Source organism: Hemicordylus capensis, chromosome 4 (genome assembly GCF_027244095.1).
Source record: "Hemicordylus capensis ecotype Gifberg chromosome 4, rHemCap1.1.pri, whole genome shotgun sequence".
In the NCBI taxonomy this organism is placed as follows: Eukaryota; Metazoa; Chordata; class Lepidosauria; order Squamata; family Cordylidae; genus Hemicordylus; species Hemicordylus capensis.
In genome coordinates this window covers 32,421,368-32,434,752 of record NC_069660.1, presented here as the reverse complement: position 1 = coordinate 32,434,752, position 13,385 = coordinate 32,421,368, and the positions used below count along the sequence as shown (strand labels likewise).

General features: G+C 40.9%; 1 protein-coding gene across 10 annotated transcripts in view; it reads left to right on the top strand.

Annotated features, from left to right (window-relative positions):
• The window catches only part of NCOA3 (nuclear receptor coactivator 3), a 203,606-nt gene that overhangs the window by 133,123 nt on the left and 57,098 nt on the right, over nucleotides 1-13,385 (top strand). For 8 of the 10 annotated variants that reach the window (XM_053248086.1, XM_053248092.1, XM_053248087.1 and 5 more), the window contains one exon: nucleotides 1,899-1,974. The gene's annotated coding sequence lies outside the window, so the exon portion shown is untranslated. Of the gene's footprint in view, nucleotides 1-1,898; nucleotides 1,975-5,991; nucleotides 6,050-13,385 lie in introns of all 10 variants that reach the window. The other 2 variants (XM_053248090.1, XM_053248083.1) reach the window with 1 other exon arrangement.

Below are 13,385 nucleotides of genomic sequence, written 5' to 3'. Positions count from 1 at the left end.
TGGTTTTTTAAAAAAATATTTTCATTTCATCTCCCTTGCCAGTGGGGGTTGCTTACCATGAAAGCTTCAGAAAGGTGTGTAATTAAGAGACAGTTGAGTCTTGGTGCTTCTCTTTACGTGACCAAGTTGCCAATCAGCCCTTTAATTGGTAATGTTAGTGCATCTGAATACAGCTACCATCAATGTTAACTGAGTGGTTAAACTTGCATGCAAATGCATATGCAACTGGTTGATATGAAAGGCTTTAGTTAAATTTCTTAAGGAATTATTTGCGTGTACAAAGCTCTTCACTTGACTACTAGTAATTATCTATAAGTAGTCTGACTAGAAGTATCAATTTTGAAAAACTGAAATTTGGCTGTGACTATAGTGTATGCTTTACATTTGAATGCCTCATAAATATTTTCCAGGAGCCACTTATTTTTCTAATTAGCATCAATAATCCCTGTTCTACATAGTCCTTCAAGCAGTTCTGAATCAATCCATTCAAACACACAGCTGTTGTTCAAAACTTCACTTAAGTTACTGTAATTCTTCAAAAGAATTAGGAGTGCTTGCTAAATAGCAGACTTGATAAGACCTTATTAAGCACAATGTGCATTATAAAATGAGTTAAGTCTCTAAACTTAAGTGACTTGAAAAGTAGAGAAATGGAACTTGTCGGTGCCTTTTGCTTCTTTGGTTTCAATAACAGCCAAACAATAAATATCTCTGTGATCATGATCTGTAGGGATGTATTTTTTTACTGGGAAATTACTTACATAAACCGTGCTGTCATTTTATGTAGGTTTCTTTCTTGTCTCTGAAGCCTTTCATGTACCGTTTGTAGATGTGAGAAAATAACTAAAAGAGAAGAGCAAATTTCAGTATGTACAGTAAACTGTAAAATAAGTCCCAGGGCATAGTTGGAAGGCACATGATGTAGCAACCTTGCAGAAACTTGGCAAGTATGGGTCTAGTCAGTGTCTGCATGGGAAATTGTCTGGGGGAGACACACACACACATCTGTCTATCTATCTATCTATCTATCTATCTATCTATCTATCTATCTATCTATCTATCTATCTGTTTGGATCAATGAAGGATATAGATAACACAAATAAGATACAGTAGATGCATATAGCTTAAAAAGTTGATTTATCTCTTCCCCCTTAATAACTTTGCATGGCTGTCTTGAGTAAATCCCGCCCCCTCCCCACCCAAGGAACCAGATACAGTTAGATATAAAATCGTAGTGGTGTTAAATTTTTTAATAGACAGTGCCAGGCATGATTGCAGAACTTAAAACTATTTCTTTTTTCAGTGTTGAATAGAATCTAGTCTGCAGAAGACTGACACTGGTCCTAGACAGGGTGCTTCCACCACTTTAAATTAAGATGCTGATGTTTTAAATCAGTGGTGAAGGCATGGGTATTACTGATTTGGGATGAGGAAGGAAGGGGAAATGGGCCATGTGTATTGTTGCTGGGCCTCTGTACATGGTTATCTTTTTATGAGCTCAGATTGCATGAAGCTGGCTAGAAAGTTATACTGCTGTTTTACTTTTATTTAAAATGACAGTGGTAGCAGGAACACCTCTTATGTGTCCGCCTGCAGTAGCCTGGGGGTGGGTGGGTAGGTATGTTTTAAAGATTGTAGGAAAGGAGTGACATAATATGGAGATAGTCCCATACATCAGGCTAAATTGACTCATTGTTCAAGCATTGTAGAAATGTGAACTGAATTGGAAGCTTACTTGAGTAACTGTGTGTGTATTTGTGGTTTAAAGTATATATGGATTAAAGTATAACATAATTCATTGAGTTAATATATCATGTTTGTTTAACTTTGATCGCATTTGAAATGAAGTTGGGAGAAACTATTATATTAACATGAAGCTTGTTCAATTTATTTAACAGAATGTGATGCACAATGCCTACTGATCCTGATGGGCCATTGAAAAATCTTCCATTCTTGCTTGAATTTTAAGGACATGTAAGTGAAAATTAAAAATATGTATATTTCATGAAGTTCCCACTATAAGCATAAAATCTGTGGGCATGATTTAGCCAAAGTTAAACAAATGTTTGAGACCCACTGACTACATTGAGAGAACCAAGTGTGTGCTTCAGTGTTTCCTATTGAAATTTACTTAGGTTAGGTTTGCAAAATGTTAACCCTTTAGCTACTATTTGTCAACTGGAACAGAAATTGGAAAATTTTAAACTACTGAACCTTACAATATAAAATTTAAGCTTGTGGATAAGAATCCACCCCCTCCCCCCCACAATTATATAGTGCCTGATAACTTTTTAGATAAGAGAACAATGAGTTGGGGAAGGGCATGCCCAAGTCTAACACTCATTCATTTGCAACCCCACTTTATCCAGCAGTATCAGGAGTATAATTTCTCCTTCTAGGGCCAATCATAAAATTTAATAGAAGGATCATTTTTGAACACATTCAAATATACCCTACTAGTAGGCTAGGCCTGTCATTGACTGGGCAAAGTCATTTTGCATTTTTAAAAAAATGTTATTTATAGCTTTTACCTGGCATATTTCAGTGTTAAAAATAGTACATTCATCTGTTTGTGCAAACTTGTGGTATCTGTATGATTAGGAAGCATGATCTTATTTTGCACAAACAAATCCACAAGCAAATTCTTCAAAATATATAATAGATACATGTTTAGATATGTAATAGACATTTTTTTATTAATGAGCTTGGAAAAGGAAAGTAAAAGAACAGTTTGAAATTTATAGGATGTCAACTTTAAACATGATGCATTTTAAACATGATTCATTTTATTGAATATTTACCATATAAAGTAAATTTGAATAATAGTAAATTTGAATCTGAGAGGGATTTTCTGCTTCTCTTGAGCATGATGTCGTGTTGGAATTATTGGTGTGATTATTGAGTGTTAAAAATCTGAACAGAACCATATGAGCCCCTGGTGGCGCAGTGGTAAAACTGCCGCCCTGTAACCAGAAGGTTACAAGTTCGATCCTGACCAAGGTTGACTCAGCCTTCCATCCTTCCGAGGTCGGTAAAATGAGTACCCAGAATGTTGGGGGGCAATATGCTAAATCATTGTAAACCGCTTAGAGAGCTCCGGCTATAAAGCGGTATATAAATGTAAGTGCTATTGCTAAGTGCTATATGTTCAGAACAGTTAAAATCTGATGATTATATTCAGAATTTCTACAAACAAATGAAAAACAAAGCTTCCCACCAGCATATTCTACTACAGAAAGTACAGGCAAACTTTGCTAACTGCAAATCCGACAACCGCAGTTTCATGTATCCATGGTTGGGTAATTGACACCTGGCCTTGGCAGAAAAAATGGGTTAGAAGGTTAATTTCACGTATCTATGGATTCGAAATTACCTCCGAGGTAATTTCTGGCTACCATTTTGAGTAAAGGAGCCATTTTATGGCCCTCTTTTAAAGAGAGAGAAAAATGCCCCACTATAGTTTGTAGAAAAATGGGGAATTGTGACTGGGTGTATGTGTCATTCCTGTACAGCTGGAGACCTGTGGAGCATGGTAGGGTACTTCATTCCGCTACTGCTTGCATTTTTTGCCCATTTTCCAGCCTCCTTGAACTTTCACCCCCCATTCCCGTTGCCACAATGCCCCATTATCTGTGGTTGTAATCTTTAGAACATCTTTACAGGTAATTCACTATTAGTATTCAAATATGAGCCTGGGATTGAGATAACATGTCTTGTTTCAGGCTACCTAGTGAGCTCAAGACTGAAGTAAGATTTGAACCAAGGGCTTCCTGTTTTACCTGTTAGTTAATTAATAACTTTTCATACTTCTGTTCTGATATTCTGGTGTAAATAGATCATATTTAGATAATTCATTACCCTTTCTTTCATGGTGGATTCCTTCTATTTCTTTTACTTTTAACTTGTGCTTTCCCTCCCTGTTTTGCATGCATGTAAATTTTGATCACCTCTCTGGCCTGCTTCATACATCTGATGAAGCAGACCACTGAGTATTAATCTTGGTCCCTTGTACAAATAAACTACTTAAGATGCTGCAGGCTCACTGTCTCCTATCACAAGTTTTTCTAAATTTCTGTCCTACAACAGGTTTTTTTTTGGGGGGGGGGAGGTAGGAGTGGGGGATGTTTACTAGCTGTTGAAGTTTAACTTTTGGAACTGGGAAGTTTTTTTTCTTTCAGTAGCAGGGCTAGCCCAGCTCCTTCTGGGTCTCTTCATGTAGAACAGAGGTGGGGAACCTTGGCCCTCCAGCTGTTTTTGAACTACAACTCCCACCATCAATTGTGGCTGGGTATGATGGGAGTTGTAGTTCAAAAACAGCTGGAAGGCCAAGGTTCCCCACCCCTGATGTAGAAGAACCTCTCCTGCAAGAAACACATAGTCATTCTGTGCTCATGCCCTTTAATTAATCCCAGAAACTAGGGAATACCATTATTTAGCTTTTGGAGCTGTAATTGTCCCTTTTAAACAAGTTGTCATTTAATTGGTGTATTACACTGGCATAAGGAGTTATTTCTACATTCTATCATTATAAGCCCTGAACATTATATATTGATCATAAAATCTAAATATTCTGTCCAGTCTGCAGACTTTGACTTGTGCCTTGGGATGCATCGGGCAAAAATTTGCTAGGGACAAGTGATTGGGGAAGCTGCCCCTGTTGAATTTCTGCCTGAAGGCATCCTTCCCCCAGCCCAATCTCAAGCTGAAAGACCAGAGCGGTGTGTGGATATATGAAGCCTCTATTCTAAAGCCAGTATAATATATGCAACTGTGCACAGACTGTACAACCTATATAGTTTGGCAGTTGAGATGGGCACCTTGCCATTTTCCCTGGAAATTTCCCCGGAAGCATGGAAATTGCAGTCATGTAAGCGCTTAAACCAAAGGTTTTTGGATTACTTAATTTAATATTGGTGTTAGAAGTAAATACGGAATTAGTATTTTATATTCAGGGCTTTTATGTTGACGGAATGATACTTAGAACCACAAGCCTCTAAATAGTTCTTGCAGCCATAGTAAACCACTTGAGTTAGACAATGACACAGTACAAAGAGGTCCATGTGCCCGATAGTATCAAATGCAGCATAAGAGTTAGAAATATTGTACCTGTCTTCTGCCTCTTCTGGAAGTCATTCCTGATAAAAGTGCTGAGAGCCAACACTTAGTCACAAGGGCTGTGGTATGGTCTGACATCAGGTTGATTTGTGTTGAGAATGTCACCAGTGGAGGTGATTGTTTGCAGTACAATTTTAGTATAACAAGTTAGCTAAATAAATAAATAAATAAATAAATAATCACATGGAAGCTTTTTACAAGTTAGTGACCTTTCTCTGAGATTAAATCATAGGTATTTTATTCTGGCATGAACTAGAAGAATTTGCTGTTGTACTTGCTACATTTTCCTGAATATTACCATGATGGAATACCTGTTCCATAATTTTAATTAGTTTCATTTACAGCAATGTGACATGACATTTTTAACTGGTTTCAGCTTAACTTTGCATTGCAACTATTTCCCTTTGCATTTCTGTGTTTGTTTTTAATCTGGCTTTGCAAGTTCGTAACCTGGACTTCATTTTGTTTGGGCTGGTTAAGCGTTGGTTCTAAACAGGAAGTTTCTTCACGGATGGCAGGAAGACATGGGCTTCATCTGAGCTTATCTGATAAACATACTATTTGCAAATTCATCAATATGAGCAGCAATATTTGTTTGGGCAAACTGTAATAATGGCAATATATTAGAGGTTTCCAAGTAGCATCAGAGTTTTATTGCAGGATGACACATTTTGAGTTTTGTGTTGAAAACAGCACATTTTCCCCATCTACAGGTGGAAACTGGCAGCACTATGATGCTGGCTCTAGACTTTAGGTATTGAGTCTGAAACTTGTGTATGGCTTTCATGTATGCCCAACATTCCATCATGCAGCAGATATGGTGTATCAACCCAGAAAATGACTTCTTTTACCTTTTCTCCTTCTCTCACGCATTAGTGGCTATGGCATAGAAGAGCTTAGAGCTGCTTCTGCTGATGTCCCCTTTGAAGCTGTGGTAAGGTTAAAAGGAATGTAGGACTTCTCATGCATGTATTATGCAGATTCTGACAAGCAGAAAATGAGCAAATCTTAAAAATATTAAGTGTTAGTGAAAACTCTTCCCATCACATTTCATGGTGATAATGCGTGAGTACAATGGCTGGCATTCTGACTAGTGAAGCACTTCTAGGAGCTACAGGGGCATGAGCGCAGTTGCACAAGAGCTTTTAGACTCCAGGATGCTGACACCAGAAGGGCTTTGACTCTCCATGACATGTTTTCGATCTTGCAGAGCCCTTCTGGATTACAAGGAGTGTTGCAGAGTCTAAAGCAGGGGTGGGGAACCTTGGTCCTCCAGCTGTTTTTGAACTACCATTCCCATCATCTCCAGCCACAATTATTGTGGCTGGGGATGATGGGAATGGTAGTTCAAAAACAGCTGGAGGACCAAGGTTCCCCACCCCTGGTCTAAAGGCTCTTGTGCAGCTGTGCTGGGGAGGGGAGGGAGTTGTGTGAGGGCTCCTGTTGCACCCCTGCAGCCCTTAGGAGTACTTTATTAGTCAGGACAATAGTCAATGTTTTCATATTTGCCTCTAACCATTGATAGACTATGTGCTTAATTCTTAAATATTCTTCTGCAAATGCGCTGCTTAGACTTGGCAGAGGGTTTTTAACATTGGTAGCCTTCATTAACAATGTCTCTCCTCAAGTGCCCTTTCCTTTACAGTTGGTTGGATGGAAGACTCTAGGCGTGATTGGCAAGTCAGAGGGTTTATGATGAAACATGGAATAGGAGACATTTTATCAAATGTAGGGCTTTTATGATTAATTTGTTAATCTCTGAATCAGTGCCATATTTACTGGATCTCAAGAGGTTGGCACATTACTTATGAAGGTAGGAACTCCAGAGCTCGGGACAGGAACTTTGTAAGCAGCTTTTGAAAACTGCAACATCAGAAGTGCGCCTAGGTGATTTTGGAGCCTGTACCTAAGATCTTTGGGGCCCTCGCCACCCTCACCACAAAATAAGCTGCAATACACTATTTCTTACACCAGAACATGCTCAGGGAAAGCTGGAAACTGGTGTTTTTTTGTTTTGGTATTTTTAGAAGAAATTATGAGTAAGGTACTTACCACTGAAATGGTCATAGAACAGCCCTGCTGAATCAGGTCCATGGCCTTTTAGTCTAGCATCCTGTTTTGCACAGGGACGCACCAGAGGCCTCTGAGAAGTACACAGGCAAGAGGAAAGGGCCTCTCCCCTGCTGTTGCTTCCCTGCAACTGGTCTTTAGAGGTCTTGCCTCGGATGCTGGAAGTGGCCTATAGGCCCCAGACTAGTAGCTATTGATAGTCCTGCCGTCCATGAATTTGTCTAAGCCCCTTTTTAAAGCCATCTAAACTAATGGCATAACCACATCCCATGGCAGAGAATTCCATAGATAGATTATGCTCTGATTTAAAAAGTGCTTCCTTTTGTCAGTCCTCCCGGCCTTCTGTTTCATGGGATGACCCCTGGTTCTAATGTGAGAGGAGGAAGAATCTCTCTGTTCACTCTCTCTACTCCATGCATAATTTTCTACACTTTGATCATGTCCCCCCATAGTCACCTCTTTACCAAACTACGAAGTTCCAGATGCTGTAGCCTTTCCTCATAAGGAAGTTGCTTCAGGCCCCTAATTATCTTGGTTGCCCTAATCTGCACTTTTTCAAGTTCTACAATGTCCTTCTTAAGGTACGATGACCAGAACTTCATGCAGTACTGCAAATGTGGCTGCACCATAAATTTGTCTAAGGACATTATAATATTAGCATTTTTATTTTCAATCCCTTTCCTAATGACCCCTAGCATGGAATTGGCCTTTTTCACAGCTGCAGCACATTGAGTTGACACTTCCAATGAGCTGTCCACCATGACCCCAAGATCTCTCTCCTGGTCAGTCACTGACAGCCCAGACCCCATCAGTGCATATGTGAAGTTGGGTCCCCCCCCCAATGTGCATCACTTTACACTTGCTTACATTGAATCACATTTGCCATTTTGTCACCCACTCCCCCAGTTTGGAGAGATCTTTTTGGAGTTCCTCACAATCCATTGTGGATTTCACTACCCTAAATAGTTTATTGTCATCTGCAAATTTAGCCACTTTGCTGGTCACCCCAACTTCTAGATCTTTTATGAAGTTAAAGAGCACTAGTCTCAGTAGCGATCTCTGGGGGACCCCACTTTTTACTTCCCTTGATTGTGAAAACTCTCCATTTATACCTACCCTCTGTTTCCTGTCTTTCAACCAGTTACTGATCCACACATGAACCTGTCCCCTTATTCCATGACTGCTAAGTTTCCTCAAGAGCCTTTGGTGGGGAACTTTATCAAAAGCTTTTTGGAAGTCCAAGTATACTATGTCAACCGGATCACCTTTTTCCACGTGCCTGTTGACGCTCTCAAAGAACTCCAAAAGGCTAGTGAGGCAAGACATTACTTTGCAGAAGCCATGCAGGTTCTCCTTCAGCAAGGCCCATTCTTCTATATGCTTAACAATTTTGTCCTTAAGTATGTTTTTCATCAATTTACCCGGCACTGAAGTTAAGCTAACTGGCCTGTAATTTCCCCGATCCCCCTTGGATCCCTTCTTGAAAATTGGAGTTACATTAGGTACGTTCCAGTCCTCTGGTACAAAGCCTGGTTGTTGGGACAAGTTATATATTTTTGCTAGGAGATCGGCAATTTCACATTTGAATTCCTTCAGAACTCTTGGGGTGGATGCCATCTGGCCCTGGCAATTTGTTAATTTTAAGCTTTTCAAGACAGTTTAGAACATTCCCTTCTCAGTTCAAATTCACCCAGTTCCTAAGCTGCTAAACCTGAAAAACTCAATTCTGGAGAGAGTATATGGTCAGTATCCTCAACTGTGAAGACAGATGCAGAGAACTCATTTAGCTTCTCTGCAATCTCCTTCTCCTCCTTAATAATTCATTTCACACCCTCATCATCTAACGGTCCAACCACCTCCCTGGCAGGCTTTCTACTTCTGATATATTTAAATAAGTTTTTGTTATACCCCTTAACACTTCTAGCTATATGCTCCTCAAACCTGCTCTTTGCATCCCTTATTGTTTCCTTGCATTTCTTTTGCCAGAGTTTATGTTCCTTCCTCTTCATATGGGCAGGACTTCCATTTTCTGAAGGAAATTTTCTTCCCTTTTATAGCTTCCCTGACTCTGCTTTTTAGCCACGCAGGCATCCTCCTGAACTTGGAGGTACCTTTTCTGCTTCTTGGTATACATTCCAACTGTGCTTCTAGTACTGTGGTTTATATGTACTGTACTTCTAGTACTGTGGTTGTATGAAGTTCCATATCCTTCTGGACTCCCTGAGGGAAGTGGGATTGGGTGGCACTGTTTTACAGTGGTTCCGTTCCTCCCTCTCTGGCAGGTTCCAGATGGTGTCACTTTGAGACTTTTGTTCTGCAAAGTGGAGTCCCCCAAGGCTCCATACTGTTTCCAATGATCTTTAACATCGACATGAAACCACTGGGCAAGATCATCAGGAGGTTTGGTGCTGGGTGTTATCAATATGCTGATGACACCCAAATCTACTGACCACTCAAATCTACATGCCGACCTCATCAAGAAAAGGCATATCTTCCTTAAATACCTGCCTGGAGGCAGTAATGGGCTGGATTAGGGATAACAACTGAAGTTGAATCCAAATAAGATGGAAGTACTGACTGTGCAGGGCCAGTATCCGAGAGATGGTTTAGATCTTCCTGTTCTGGATGGGGTTACACTCCCCCTGAAAGATCAGGTACGTAGCTTGGGCATGCTCCTGGACCCAAAGCTCTTCCTGGTTTCTCAGGTTGAGGCAGTGGCCAGGAGCACTTTTTAACAGCTTCGGCTGATTGTTAGCTATGTCCATTTCTAGAGGCGTATTACCTTAAAACAGTGGTACCTATGCTGGTAACCTCCAGGCTTGACTGTGGTAATGTGCTCTACATGGGGCTGCCTTTGTACATAGTCTGGAAACTACAATTGGTACAGAATGCTGCGGCCAGAATGGTCTCTGGGACAACATGAAGGGACCACATAACACTGGTTTAAAAAGAACTGCACTGGCTGCCAATATGTTTACGGGTGAAATACAAAGTGCTGGTTCTTACCTATAAAGCCCTTAACAGCTTAGGTGCTGTCTATTTAAGAGAGTGCCTCCTTTGTCATAAACCCTGCCGCCTTTTACGATCTTCTTGAGAGGTCCGCTTACAGATGCCAACAGCTTGTTTGGTGGTGACCCATGACTGGGCTTTTTGTGTGGCTGCCCTAGGGCTTTGGAATATGTTCTCTGCTGAAATAGTAGCATCTCCTTCTCTGTTTGTTTTCAGGAAGAACCTCAAGACTCTCCTGTTTTCACAGGCTTTTAATTAGAATTAATTTTTAACTTTTAAAAATAATTTTAAAAACTTTTTTTCATAATTATTTTATTATATTGTTTTTATTGTCATGTATTTCAAACTCTCTTTTTGCGTCCTTTATTGTCGCCTTGCATGTCTTTTGCCAGAATTTGTTCCTTTCTGTTCTCTTCATTTGGACAGAACTCCCATTTTTTTGAAGGAATTCTTCTTCCTTTTTATAGCTTCCCTGACTCTACTTGTTAGTCACACTGGCATCCTCCTGAAGTTGGTAGTAGCTGTCCTCCTTCTCGATATACATTCCAACTAAGTTTCTATTATTGTGGTGTTGAACAAGTTCCATGTGCTTTGATCCTCTGGACTTTCCTTTTCAGCTCCCTTTTTAACAGTCCCCTCATTTTTGAGGAGTTTCCTCTTCTGAAGCATCTGTGTTGGTCTTCCTTGGCAGTGCTCCACTCATATATAAGCTGTATCGGATCACACTATGGTCACTATTCCCCAATAGTTATACAACTCTGACATCTCGCACCAGTTCCTGAGCACCACTCAGGATTAAGGCTGAGATTGCCTTCTCTCTGGTTGGTTCAGTGACCTACTGTTCTAAGGCACAGTCATTTAGGATGTCTAGAAATCTGGCCTCTCTGTCAGTACCCATATGTGGATTTGCCTGGTCTATGTGATGGTAATTGAAGTCACCCATTATTCCACCTCCATCTCTCTTTGATGACTCTCTGATTTGCTTCTCCTACTCCAGGCCACTCTCAGCATTTTGATTTGGAGAGCAATAGCATGTCCTTAGTAACACATTTCCTTTCAATTCACCATATTGTCCAAAATCCATAATGATTTTGTGGTGGACTCTAGTCCTCCTAGGTTTTCTAGTTTGTTAGATTCCACCAGATTTCCATTATGCTCACTGTTTCTCAGCTGGTGTAGTAGGTCACCCAGCATGGGATCACGTCCCCCACAATGCTCTGAGAGGCAAGAAGTAGTAAATGAATGTAGATCCTTGACCCTGCAACTGAATCTTTTACCTGGTGTTGGCATGTGCTATCTCCCTTACTGTCATTTGATCTTTTTGACCTGGTATGGATCTGCTCTACTCCTGGTTCAACTCTGTCCTCTTCTGGTTTATCCAAAATGTTTGCACCCTCTCTCCCCTTACGGGATTTTGCTTGCCGAAAAAGATACCACCAAGTTACTTTCATCAACCCCCCGTATTATGAACCCGTCAAGGGTTCATATTAAAAGCTGCACATACCATATTTGGCATTGACAGTCTTGCCACTTAAAGATGCAATCTGCAATTGGATTTGTTTGTGTGTGTGTGTGAGGTGTCCCAAATGTCCTGCTGAGGGCTGGGGTGTCTGTGCCACCAGCCTGTGCTGGATGGCCAAGCTTGCAACTCTGAGGGTGTCTGGGGTTCGCACACAGCCTGCCTGAGGGTGTCTGGGGTTCGCACACAGCACACAGCCTGAGGGTGTCTGGGGTTCGCACACAGCACACAGCCTGAGGGTGTCTGGGGTTCGCACACAGCTGCTGTCGTGCGTGGCCATTGGGGGCTGAGGGCTGAATGGTCCTGCATCCACAGCGGCTATGGCACTGGGCCTGGCTGGGCCTAGAGCAGATGAGCTGCTTCTGCACAGTATGACTTGTGAACATGTGATGACAGGCCTGCTCAGCCCTCAGCACACACACACCCCCCAGCTGCACATGACAGGAGATCGGCAAGCACACTGTGTACTGGCTGCAGCCACCTGCAGAGTTGCTCGTTCGGCCGTCCAGCATGGGCCAGTGGCACAGCCACTCCAGCCCCTGGTAAGATATTTGGGGCCCACCCAGTGTGGAGGACCGGAATTCTGCCCAGACGTCCGGTCCAAAGGGCACCTCTGCACGACATTACTTAAGAGTAATGTGAGAGCTGTAGCAGTCACTGTGTTTTGGAATAACTCCAAAGAGTTATTCTTGTGTATTAATGTCATGATTTGATATCTGACAATATGTGGAGCCATATTCTTGTTCTGTATTACTTTTCAGGTAATGGCAAACTCTTTTTTTCACTGGTCGCCTGAGTGTTTGATCTTAATAGTGAGGTACACTGGAAACTTTAGTGTGTCATTCTTTGGAAATGCTTCAAAGAGTGGTGTGTTTCCAATAAAATTAACTAAACGTCCTACAACTGTGCCTCCATATCTGGTAGATCACTTTTAATGAGTGATTTTTGCATTAACAATGCATTGGATAATTTGCTTAGTTGTGAAGGTGTCTTTTTGCATGAAAAATAGCTATCACTAAGCGATTTCAGTATAGCACCCAAGCAGCAAGAGAACAGCCTCTCTGGACTTCCTTGGCAAAGTGACTGCAGCATGCTATGGCTTTCCACATTGTAAAAACAGTAGCGGTAATATTATTAGGAAATGATGAAAGTCTGCATAGGATATATTACAGTACTGTTGCCAGGGAAATAGACTTGCCGCTATATCTCATTTTCAGGCACTGTTCCTTGTTTCTAAGACCTTCACTTCTTTAGAAGATGCTCTTTATTTCAGAATACAATCAAAATAATAAAACAGAGAAGTAGCTCCTAGATGTTCCTTATTTTAAAATGTTCTGATCTGACAACTTTGTGGACATTGTTCCAAGTTAAATTGTACCTCCAAGGAAAAATGGAAATGTGCATTATTGTAATAGAGGGATGGAGAACAGACTTTCAGCTTCACTGTTATTCAGTACATTAAGTGAACTAATTGTTTTTGAGGAGGAAATATATCATCACTCATTCTATTTCATTTTTTCATAGGCAACAGGTAGTATTGATCATAAGCTCTTAAAGCTAAAATTGTATCTTGTGGTTTCTTTCTACCTATTTATTCATTAGTATACTGGGAAGTTCAAATGAGGGCCCTAAAACATACTCTCCCCCCCCCTTGAAGACATCAAAGGCTTTT